The following is a 13,329-nucleotide window of genomic DNA, read 5'->3' as shown; positions in this document are numbered from 1 at the left end:
AAAAAAAAAAAAAAAAAAAAAAACCTAGTGAATGATGAGAGTTATAATAAAACAAAAAAACTAAATATTTTCACATTTTTAATAGAAATCCAAAACTCTATAAATCAATGTGAGTTGTGAGCAATTCCAAGCTCGAGATAATTAAAAAATACAAAATTTTTTGTAAAAGTAACTCTTGAGAATATGATATGAGTTGGCAAAAACCATCATCAAATCTGTACCCAAATCTTTGTCATACTGGTATTGAGTAATCTCAATAAGCATAGCAAAGCAATCTTTGTCATAGTATGTATTGGATAATCTCCAGACATATAGCAGAGCAATCTCTGTCATACTGTACACCGATTACTCCCAAGGTGCATAGCAAAGTAATTTTTGTCATACTATACACTGAGTACTCTCAAGATGCATAGTAGAGCAAGCTCCATCATACTATGTACCGGGTAATCTCAACGTACATAGTAGAGCAATCTTTGTCATACTACATACTTAGTAATCTCTAGGTATATAGCAGAGTAATCTTTGTCATACTACGTACTGAGTAATCTCCAGAAACATAGCAGAGCAATTAAAAGGGAGGAGGGTGGTAGTCTCTAGGTCGAGGTTATCATAAGTAAATAGCCCGAGGGTAACCGAGGAGGGAGGGTGTTTTAAATTATTTTGTTGCAAATAAATTTAAATTGCATAAAAATAAATGGAACAAAATGTATGCTGATATAATCTATGAAAAAAATCCTAGCTTGGGTTATTATGGAATTCCCTATTCAATTTACTAGCTCATCGAATTCTCATAACCTGAATTTGTTGTATTTAACTAAATTAATTAGAAAATCTAAGTAATTTTACTAGTTCTCTAATTAGATCAGTCGAATTAGATGAAAAGCATACAATCCAGTTGGTCTAATAGAATTAAGTTCTAAGGCAAAGTTAAGCAGAATATCTAACAGGAAAAGCTATGATTAAATATTCGTTTGACCCAATCCTAGGTTGATTAGAACAATACTTATCGTTATTGATTCACAAGCTAATCAAACCTATTGCTTCTTGTAGATCAACATACAATCAAATGTCACGAATTGAACGTTAATCAAAAGCAATATCATACGATCTCCAAGTATTGGACAAATAAATCCAACTTTAAATGCTCACAAGTTAATAAATAGGTAGAAAAATCCTAAAATCCAAGCTAGATTAAGTTATCTTAGCCCATAATCGACATGAATATCGATGAGGTAAAGCTAGGATACATCAAGGATCAGAAGATAGAAGAGAAATAGAGACAAAATAGAAGAAATTCAGTTGAAAACAAAGATGAAAACCCTAGGCGGTAGACACTTCTTATTTATAAAATCATGATGGCACCGCGACACTAGGGTACAATGCTACGACGCTGACAGAAATTTGTGGGCGTCCAGACTTCAGAATGTTGCAGCCCTCTAAGACAGCATTGCTGCGCTGTGTGCTTTTCACAAAATGAGTATTTTTCCTTTTTCGCGTTGAGCATAACGCTGTAGAGTGCCACGACTCTGTGCTAGTAGGGGACAAATGGTAATTCTCGACACTATATTTCCTTATTGATGCAATTTAGCTTCGTTTAACCTGTTTATGCTCCATTTCACCCTTAATGCCCAATTCTACCTCTTAGGTACTTGAAACCTACAAAATAATCAAATAAAGACATAAAATGCAAGAACAATCTTGAATTAAGTGAAGTAGTATAACACATTTTCAATGTTGTCCCCTACTAACACATTCTTGACCATCGTCGTTTTTAAACTCTTGTTCAATCAGTCTAAACTTAGCTTGAATTCGAAAAATAGCAAATTCTCATGTACGAGCCTAACTTATCACACTCCAAATAAATTAAAAAGTGATTAAAACTAGTTGTCTCATTGGTTGTTTTTCTTTGTTGAGATTGGTTCCATTACAAAAGAAACTCTCCGCTCATGCTAACTCCCTGATATGCTATTCTATTATCTCAAAGTCTCGTCCGGGTAGTCAGGTTTCGCCCCCTAGTGGTGTATAACTCAATCTCCCTGACTTTTCAGTCTTCTTTTTATAAGTTTGAGATATGAATTGGCCTAAAAGAGCAGAAACATTAGCCTTCCCACTTCTAGGAGCATGATTACCAGTTCTTTTTCCTAGACTTTTCAAAGCTCTGTTGAATTGATTGGACAAAAGGGCAATAGAATCTACAAGGGGAACTTTTCGAATGTCATTCGCTCCTTCCTTCGTATGGTCAACAGAAGACTATACGACAATTCTCTCTCTCTCTTTTTTTTTTATTTTTTTTTATTTTATTTTTTATTTTATTTTTGTCAGAGTGACTAGCCAATGACAATTCAAATGTTAAGAGAGAGCCAACCAACTCATCAACTTCCATTTTAGAAATGTACTGAACTTCCTCAACGATAGTGGCTTTCATATTAATTTTTTTTTGGATAGAAAGCCCGATAGTTTTCCCCAAGAACAAATTACTTATTTTCAATGTCTAACAATTGAACGTCAAATTCACTAATAGATTCATCATCATGCATTTTCAGATTTTCAAATTTAGAGGTCAAAAGTTGAAGTCATGAGAGCTTGACCTTTTAAGTTCTTTCTGTTGAAATTTATGTCCTAAATCTCGTAGTTTGTAAATTGTAAATAAATTATATATAAATAAAATGTTATTTATCTTCCAAATAAAGTTTTATTTTATTTTCATGCATAACTTAAATCCAATACACTAAGATCTAATGTTATTTAATGTAACTTGAACAATATATGATTGACATAAAAGTACATCGTATTCGAGGAATAACCTAAAAAATCTATAGTATATGGATAAGATTGGGTACCTTATCTTGGTAATACTATGCATACGACTCACTTTATAAGTGTTACACATGTTGTAAATTTTACAAACAATTTGATCCAAATTGTTCATGTGATGACATGTAAGGGAAGGTATCCTATACAGTGAATCTATATAAAACTGACCACAAAATATATAATCTCTAACACAGTTAACTGGAGAGATTAATATTCCAAACGATACCCATGTAACTCAATCTTAATTCTAAGTGAGTTATGAACTCCTACTCATGAGGGTTGTTCTTCAATTTGTATGGGTGAGAGTGATCTTAATTACCAACTCAATATGCCTACCATTTTAGGGACGATACCGAGTGAGGAACTGGAAACATAGCTTCACAAGATAGAATATACTCCTTCTTGACTTTATGGTAAGTAGATACATTCTTCCCTTAAATGCTGACTCCAGGAGTTTAACAAAGAGGCCCCATCCTCTTACCGGCTTGAGACAGACTTTGTTTATGGTTGGACCATAAACAAGATTGTAAAATAGAGGATCAACGGTAATTTGATCCAGCTATTATTATAAATAAGTTGTGAATGATAGACTTACACAAAATCGATTAATCAATGGACAAAGAAATAGTCTACAATTCATAAGAGTACAACTATGGGTCTTCAGTGGAGTGCCACATAGTCGATGAATGTTCAATTAATTTGATTAAAAATTTTAATTAATTAATTTTTCATCATTGGAGCTTATAACTGTATGTTCATCAGGTTTCTCTACTAACTCACTAAGGGTAAAACAAGGATCATATCATTTTGAAAGAATTTGAATTGTTCAAATGAAATTATGAAATGCAAATTAATTGTATAAATACAATTAATATAATATATATGGATACATTATATTATAAAGTTAATTTTAAATAGGATTCATAATTAAAATATATAATATGGGAGATTTAATTTATTTGAATAAGATTCAAATAATAATTATTATATGAATGAGATTAGTTATATGATTGAGATTTAATTTGTTTGCATAATAGATGTTTACGAATTTTGGCATTTAGATTTACAATTATTTTGACTCGATCAATTTAAGGGTATGTTGTTTTGGACAAATTATTTGTAGTCCAAGTATGTAAGTTCGTGTCATTCATGGCTTTTTCTTACTGTGAAAACGGCCAGAAATGGAGGTGAAATAGTGGAATTCGAAGTGTAGATCCGAGAGGTTTTTGTGCAAGGTGTTGTCTAACTGTCATCTAAAGCTTCTTATTTTCTGAGTGTCATTGTTTGTACGTCATGGATTCTCCTAAATAGTGTAATTTTTCCTGGGCATGTATGGAAGTTAGCCGAAAATTTGGGTTTTTTAGCCCTAGTTTAAGATGATTTGACAAAATATTTACCATGGAGATAGAAGATTTAAAATTATTCTAATTTTATTTATTCATTTTTATTCTAAGAATGCCAAAATCCAATCTATTATTGCTATTTAATTTAATAATGCGTTGGATGTATGTTTTAAATTAAGAAAATTATTTTAAATGATAAAACTACTGAAAATATTTACAAATAATAGCAAAATATCATAGTTTATCTGTGATAGATCGCGATGGACTACTATCTATGTCTATCATAACAGTGATAGATACAAATAGTCGTCTCAATGAAATTTTGCTATATGTGTAAATATTTTTGTTCATTTTCTTATATTTGAAAACAACCCTTTAAATTATTTTAATATGTATGTTGCATATAGTATGCCATATATATTAAACTCCCACCAAGTTTAGCATGTCATGCATTATATTTAAATATAATTGTTATATTTAAAGCTTAGGTTATTTCCTAAGTATGTACATGCATGGTATATTAAATAGTATGCATAATTATAATATAAGTGTTATGTTATATAGTTTAACATATGATTAAAGCACGTATAATATATAGTTTTATTTTCATTAATATTTATATAATTGTTACATTTTATATTATGATTGCTAATGAAAATAAATGATGCATGAAGCATGATGTTAAATAGTTTAAAAAGTGAGATTTCATACTCGACCTTATGGTACCCTAGACGCACCCTCCATTCAGAAGGTGCTTATATGGAGTCAATATCAGATCAAACTTAAAAAATGGATATGACTACCTTAGTTTTTGCACCAATATTATCCTTCCCTATGACAGACTTATTGGGGGGGGGGGGGAGAATGACTTGGGATCTAAAATGAAGGGTCACACTTACAAGTATTCATTAAGTAAGTCAATGTTTTCTTGAAAAATAATAGTAACTAAATGCTATAGGAATAAGAGATATTCTGGTATATTATTTAGTTGAGAATGTCTCAAATCAGTGAAGGAATAACCGACTATCTTTCGGTAGCTTTTAGTTCAAAACACTGAAGTCTCATTACAAAAGTAATGAATTAAGGGGTTTCATTATCAACTTTGTTAAATGTAGATTGGGTTTTTAAAGAGTTATGTAGTTTTCAAACTAAACTAAGATTTGTTTATTTCAACAATGACTAGTGCTCTGATTAACCTCCTTAGTGTTGACAAACGTACTGGTGAAAGTTATATAACCTAGAAGAATACAATTAATACTCTACTGATGATAGACGACCTGAAATTCGTTTTAATTAAGGAATGTCCTCAAATTCCTGCACCAAATGCAACACGAAACGGTCATAAATTAAGACCAACGAAAAGGCCCGTGCATATGTCTAAGCTAGGTTATCTGAAGTCTTAACCAAGAAGCATGAGAACATGGTCTCTGCTCGAGAGATCATGGAATTGTTGCATGATATATTTGGACAACTGTCCACTCAGATCAAACATGATGCTCTCAGGTTCATCTTTAATGGACGATGAACGAGGGGACCTCTGTTAGAGAACATATTCACAACATGATAGTCCACATCAACATGACTAAGATGAAGGGGTAGTTATTGGACGAAGCCATCTAGGTCAGCTTTATTTTGGAAACTTTTTCAATGAGTTTCCTCTAATTACACAGTAGTGTTGTTATGAACAAGATCGACTACAACCTTACTACCCATCTTAATGAGCTTCAAACCTATGAGTCCTTGATGAATGTCAAAGGACAACATGGGGAGGCAAATGTTGTCAGCCATCTAGGATTTTCCACAGAGGTTCAACCTTTGGACTAAACTTGAATCTTCCTTTTCTAGTTCAAAGAAGTGGAAGAATAAGAAAGGTGGAAAGAGGAATAAAGATCCCTATCCCTCTTTGCCCAAAAGGGCAAAAACGCCAAGCCTGCAAAGGGAATATTTCTCCATTGCAACAAAGACGAGCACTAAAGAAAGAACTGCTCGAAGTACTTGGCTGAGAAGAAAAAAGTCAAAGAAGGTAAATATGATTTGTTGATCTTATAAACTTGTGTAGTGGATAATGATAATTCCACCCGGATAATTGATTCAAGAGCCACTAATCATGTTTATTCTTCTTTACAAGGAATTAGTTCTTTGAGGTAGCTGAACGTTGGAAAGATGATCCATTGGTCAGAACAGGAGAGGTTGTCTTGGCCACTGCTGTAGGGAGCATTAAATTACTGTTGAAGAAATTTTCTTTATTATTAGATAACGTTTGTATAGTTCCTATTATAAAAAGGAACTTGATTTATGTTGCTTGTATACTATAAATAATTGTATTCAACTTCTTTCATTGTAAATAAATTGTTTATTTCCAAGAATGGAGTTGAAAAAATTTCTGCAACTTTAGAAAGCAATTTATATGTGTTAAAACTGTCATATCTAAAATGCTCCTCAACACTGAATTATTCAAAACAGTGACGACTAAAAATAAAAGGTGAAAAATTTCTCCTAAAGAAAATGCACATCTTTGGCATCTAATACTAGGTCACATAAATTTTGATGGATTGAGAAATTGGTAAAGAATGGACTTTTAAGTGAATTAGAAGAAAATTCATTACCAGTATGTGAGTCATGTTGCAAAGGTAAGATGACTAAAAGACCTTTTATTGGAAAAAGTTATAAAGCTAAAGAGTGCTTAGAACTTGTATATTCATACATCTGTGGTTCGATGAATGTTAAAGCAAGATGAAGGTTTGAATATTTCATCTCTTTCATGAATTATTATTCAATATTTAGGTATTTTTACCTGTTGCAACATAAGCCTGGAGCTCTTGAAAAGTTCAAAGAGTATAAGACTAAAATTAAAAATTTGTTAGATAAAACAATTAAAACACTTCGATTTGATCGAGGTGGAGAGTATATGGACTTGAGATTCAAAAAATATATGATAGAACATGGAACTGCATCCCAAATCTCAGCACCTAATACACCTCAACGGAATGGTGTATCAAAAAGGAGAAATAGAACCTTGTTAGACATGGTTCGATCTATGATGAACTATGCTTAATTACCTTATTCTTTTGGGTTATGCAGTAGAGACTACAACATACATTTTGAACAACATTTCGTCAAAAAGTATTTCTTAAACACCTTTGAGTTGTGAAAAGGTCGTAAAGGTAGTTTATGAAATTTCAGAATTTGGTGATGTCTAGCACATGTGCTGATAACAAACCCAAAGAAATTGGATACTCATTCAAGAGTATGCCTATTTGTAGGTTATCCAAAAGAAACCAGAGGTGGTCTCTTTCATGATCCTAAGGAGAACAAGGTGTTTGTATCAACAAATGTTACGTTCTTAGATGAAGATCATATAAAAGATCATAAACAATGTAGTAAAGTAATATTAAGTGAATTTTCCAATTAAAATATCAACAAGAGTTATTGGCAATGCTAGTACATCTAGTCAAAATCCTTCTCAAGAATTGAGAGAGCCTCATCGTAGTGGGAGGGTAATATCCCGTCGTACGCGATATATGGAATTGACAGAAGCCCAAGTAATCATACCTGATAATGGCATTGAGGATCAATTATCTTTTAAACAGCCAATGGATGATGTTGACAAAGATGAATGGGTGAAAGTCATAGAGCTTGAAATGGAGTCTATGTACTTCAAGAAGCGTCGTATGTTCTTGGAATTCAAATTGTTCGAAATCTTAATAACAGAATATTAACCTTATCTCAAGTATCTTATATTGACAAAATATTTGTCAAATATTCGATGCAAAATTCTAAAAAAGGTAATTTACCTAGTTTAAGGAATCGTGTTTAAACAAAATGTTTAAAAGATAGTGGATAATGGATCCATTATCTTCAAAAAAAAGTTTGTAAAATGTAACCATATTATTGAATAAACAAAATATTATTTATCTTCTAAATAAAGTGTTATTTATTTTCATGCATAACTCAAATCCAATAAACTAAGATCCAAAATTATTTAATATAACTTGAATAGCAATGTGATTGACATACAAGTGGATCATGTTCATGGAATAACTTAAAAGGTCTATAATATATGCATAAGGTTGGGTACCTTATCTTGGTAACACTATCGATATGACCCACTTTGTAAGTGTTATAAATAGTTTGATCCAAAATCGTTCATGTAATGACATGTAAGAGGGGTATCCTATACAATGAGTATGTATAAAACCAAACCACATAATATATAATCTTTCTTTGTAATACCATTAACGGAAGAAATTAATATCATGATAACCATGTAACTCGATCTTAATCTTGAGTGAGTTATGAACTCCTGCCCATGAGGGTCATTCTTTGATTTGTATGCGTGAGAGTGGCTTTAGTTGCCAACTCAATATGCCTACCATTTTAGGGACAATACCGAGGAGGAGCTGCGTGAAGGAACTCTGATTACAGAGGACCTTTAAGTGAAAGCAGATCGTCCAAACCCCATTGTGAATAAACGCATGCGTTTACAGTCATATAGAACAAATTATTCATTATAAACTAAATTACAACATACTTTCTGAAATAAAAACAAAGGTTGAGAGATCATACCTTTGAAGAATCCTTCTTCAAGTAATCCTTCGAATAGATTTGTTCACGAACGCAGCGAACAACTCGATCTCCCTCGAACACCAACGAGCAGCAACACACTCCTCGAACTAACTGAACACTACCACTAGATTACCTTGGTATTCTCGATGTGAGAATTCAGGAGTGGCGGGCTCTGGCTTATTTTTGTTTGAGGAAAGGTTTAGAGTGCAGGAGGAAGACAATCGAGTAAACGACAGGACTATCGTGTAGATGAGAAAGTCTATCGCATAGACTAGCTACTCGATCGTTTAGTCTCTTAAACTATCGTGGAGTATCTCGATTGCTAAAACACGTTTATTTTTCACTTATATTTTGGAATAATTTATTTTATCCTAATTTTCCAAAAAATCGTGTAACTACCAACTAAGGGTGGTTATAGAGAAAAAGGAATTAATTATCATATAATTATTAAATTATAAATAAATACAATAACTAACTTATCATATTATATTTATAACCTATAGTTTTAATATTGCATCATATACAACATATAAACGATAATCCTTTTTCTTTATTTTATGGCATTTAATATAAATCATATTTATATTAAATTTAACTATGAATCAAATTCATAGAAATTATATTTGAATCATATCCAAATATTGATTCCTCCAATCAAATAATAATCTATCAAATACATTATGTCAATTATATCATATATAATTGAATTTTCTCTAATTAATTTGAACATTTCAAATAAATCCCAAAAACTGATTCTCAATTTGAATCTATGGAACTACCAAGGGGATCTTATGAACCTATAGCTTGAAGCTTCAATAGTATGTGAATAACTGACTAACTCTTTAATCACATTATCCACCATCCGTTAACTGTCGAGCACTCATTAAAGACCGACAGCTGCACTGTTTGCACTATAGATATATTTATGTGTCCATTGGATATAACCAATCAACAGTACAATGACTCTTCACAAATTGCTCATAAGTACAAGTAAGCCAAATTACCGTTTTTCCTCTGTAGTTACATATAACTCCTTAATTACCAATGATCCCTCTGATGAACAATAGCCATAGTCCCACTGTGACTAAACCCCTCTCGAGCAAAGAGAGGGTGTGGCGCCACATTGTTCAAGCCCCAGAATCAGCCTTTGAGTTCCCAGCTCCCCAATTAGATGAATCTCCAAAATGGTAGGCTTATTGAGTCGACAATCTGGCCACTCTCACCCATGCAAATCAAAGGACTGCCCTCATAGGCAGGAGTTCACAACACACTCAGGATTAAGGTCATGTTACCTATGGTCATCCTAGTGAAATGAAAGTCTCAATTATGAACAACGTTATATAACAAGACTAAACATTTTATGGTCCGGTCTTATACAAACTTTCTTTGTATAGAATATCCCCGCTCGTATGTCAAATACATGAATGATCAAGATCAGATTATTTGTAGCACTTTATAACATTTGTAACACTTATAAAGTGGGCCATACTCGTAGTGTTACCAGGATAAGGCATCCAGCCTTATTCATATACTACAGACTATTTAGATTATCACTTAAAACACGATCCACTTGTATGTCTCCACATACATGTTTAAGTTATAACGATAACGATGGATCTTAGTGTTGAGTTTTGTGTCCTAAAAATCGCAGTTAGTAATAAGATAATAATATTTTATATTCAATAAACTTGTTATTGACTTTATAAATTGCATACATAAAAGTCTAAACCCAATAAACTATGATCTATGGCTATTATATGAATACTTGAACTTTATGTAGAGACATAAAGATGGATCAAGTTCGAGTAAATAGAAAAAATGATCTATAGTACATGATTAAGGTTGGGTACCTTATTCTGGTAACATTATTGGATATGGCCTATTCTGTAGTTTTTACAAGTTGTTGTAAAGTTACTACAAACAAAGTGATCCAGATTCATTCATGTATTTGACATGAGGAATGGGGGTGTCCTATGCAATGTGTTTGCATAAGATTGGACCAAGAAATAAGTCACCCATACTTTATAATGTCGTTTATTGTATAAGACTGACTATTTCACTTAGATGACCTAGGTAACTCGATCTTAATCCTGAGCTAACTATGAACTTCTGTTTATTCAGGATTATCCTTAGATTTGCGTAGGTGAGGGTTGGCTCAATAAGCCTCCCATTTTAGGGGTAAGAACGAATAGATAGCTGGGGACATAGGGTGCAAGACAGAATTCATGCCTACCCGATTTAGGGATAGGAGAAAGGATGTTCTCTCGAGTACTGAATCGAGGTCTTGAACAAGTGGCCCCACCCTCTCACTAGGCTGAGAGAGATTTGGTTTAGTGACTGGATCATAAACCAGTTGTTCATTAAAGGATTAGTAGGAACTTAAGGAACAAGATGTAATCTCACGGGAAAAATAGACATTTGACCTAATCGTTATTACGAACAACCTGTGAAGGGTCAACTTACTAATTATGGTTAAATCATGTGGAGATAATATATCTATAGTGAGGAGAGTTCAACTATGGCTTTAGTGAGTGACCCATTAGTTAACGAATGGGGGTTAATTCGGTGTAATGAGTTTAGCCAATCAATCACGGATCGTTAGTGCTCGTGATCTATAGGTCCACGAGGTCCCCTTACTAGCTCAAAAATGGATTAGCTTTAGAGTAGCGTGATAATGGGGGAAGATCTTGAGATGGTCTACAGCAAGATTTGGAGAAGTTTGTAGCTGAGAATCAAGATTTCAAGAAGTTCTACAAAAGTATGCTTTGAAACCCTCTTGTTGTTGTATGAGCATGCTTTAGTTACTGCCAAAATTAATGAATTAGAGTGCTTATTGATCATTGTTGCTTTCGTTGCTTGATGATATACTCCATAAATTGGTATCAGAGCATCATTTAAGCATTTAATTTGGTTTACTTTTGATGTGGTGGGTGTTTTTCATGAGTTAAATGAACATGGTGCATTGATATGGTTTTTTTAGTTTTGGCATTTGATTTCTCTTTGATTTCTTGATTATTTTTGTAATTGGCTCTTGATTGATGAGCTTATATGTGTTCTCAAGAGTTTATAATTTATTTGGAGTCATTAGAATTGAAATTAAGATGTAATTGAATAAACATGTGAAGAAGGTCGAGCTGCAGATTCCAGTTCTTCAGCCTCTGCTCAAATCTGGGGATTGCAGTGTTAGACACTAAATGATTGTGTAGCTACCGGCGCTAGATGATGGCGATACACGATAGTTGGAAGACGCTAGGCGATCGTGTTGCTTTGTGTGAACGCTATACGATAGCACTACACGATCGTGTAGTATTATGCGGGCGTTGAACGATGGGAAGAGACATTATACGATAACACTCCACGATCGTGTAGCTTTCTGCAGGCACTGAACAATGTGAAGAGGCACTATACGATAACACTCCACGATTGTGTTGCTTTGTATGGGCGCTGAACGATGGGAAGAGGCGCTATACAATAACACTCCCTAATCGTGTAGCTTTGTGCGGGCGCTGAATGATGTTGGAAGACACAATGGCTTTACACGATCAGCAGACACTAGATGATCGTGCTAGACGATAGTCGTCAACGTTATACGATACTCGTAAGTGCTACACGATGAGCCTCAACGAGATTTTGAGCATGAAGCGAGAGCAGTCGGTTCAACTGGTTTTCTTGAGGTCCTCTTCGGTTCAGCCTCAAAAGGTTTTTAGCTGGTCCGGTTCAGGCTATTCTAGTTCGGTTCGAGTGGTTTGGGTTCAGTTTGGAGTGGTTCGAGCGGTCCAGAAGCGGTTTTGAAGCTTTATTGGCTGTTTTTTTAATAATTAGGCTTTTGTTTGCTTGTTTATACCAAAACTAAAACCATATCAGTTTGTGTTTATTTATTTATGCATTTGATGTATGTTATAATTAAATAAATCTTTTATGAGCATATAGTATACCATGTAGATTTAAATCCCACCATAGGAAGCATGTTACGTACATTGAATGCCTTTGATGTATGTTGTGGATTTTTAACATGTCTAAAATTTTGTAAGCTGTTATAAAATTGGGTTAGACGGTTAAAATCCATAACAAAGAACAGTTGCATGCTCACGTAGGTTAACCACTCGTTTTAATAGTTAAAATAGATCATTAAACTTGTAAAACTTAGGTAACAAACTCAATCGGTATATAATCCTGTCGAAGGCTGGAGGTATTTAAGTTGACAGTCTACGGAACACCTCCTACTTGCGAATTATAGCCGAATTATTGAAAATTGTTAACCGATTTTGTAAGCATACATGAACAATGTGAGGTAATAAAACGGTTTATCACCTAGGCATCATAGGTTTAAATCCATTTATAAGTGTTATACTTGTATTAACCACATAGTCTGAGGGTAGCTTGTTTAGCCAAAATGAACCTAAGTATATATTTACCAAATTAATAAAACACTTCAGTGGGAGTTTAATAACTTTTATAAGATAAAGTTATTAGAACACTTCAGTGGGAGATTAATAACATATACGATACGTTATTTTTAGCTCTCATGTCCCTAAAAGTTCACAATCCAGATTTAAGTAGTACTTCGTGTCACCTTGAGAGTGATCTCCATACGGAAAGTATTAGA

The sequence above is a fragment of the Benincasa hispida genome, chromosome 4, assembly GCF_009727055.1.
Source record: "Benincasa hispida cultivar B227 chromosome 4, ASM972705v1, whole genome shotgun sequence".
NCBI lineage: Eukaryota > Viridiplantae > Streptophyta > Magnoliopsida > Cucurbitales > Cucurbitaceae > Benincasa > Benincasa hispida.
The sequence above is the reverse complement of the archived record's forward strand: the minus strand, read 5'-3'. Positions refer to the sequence as shown.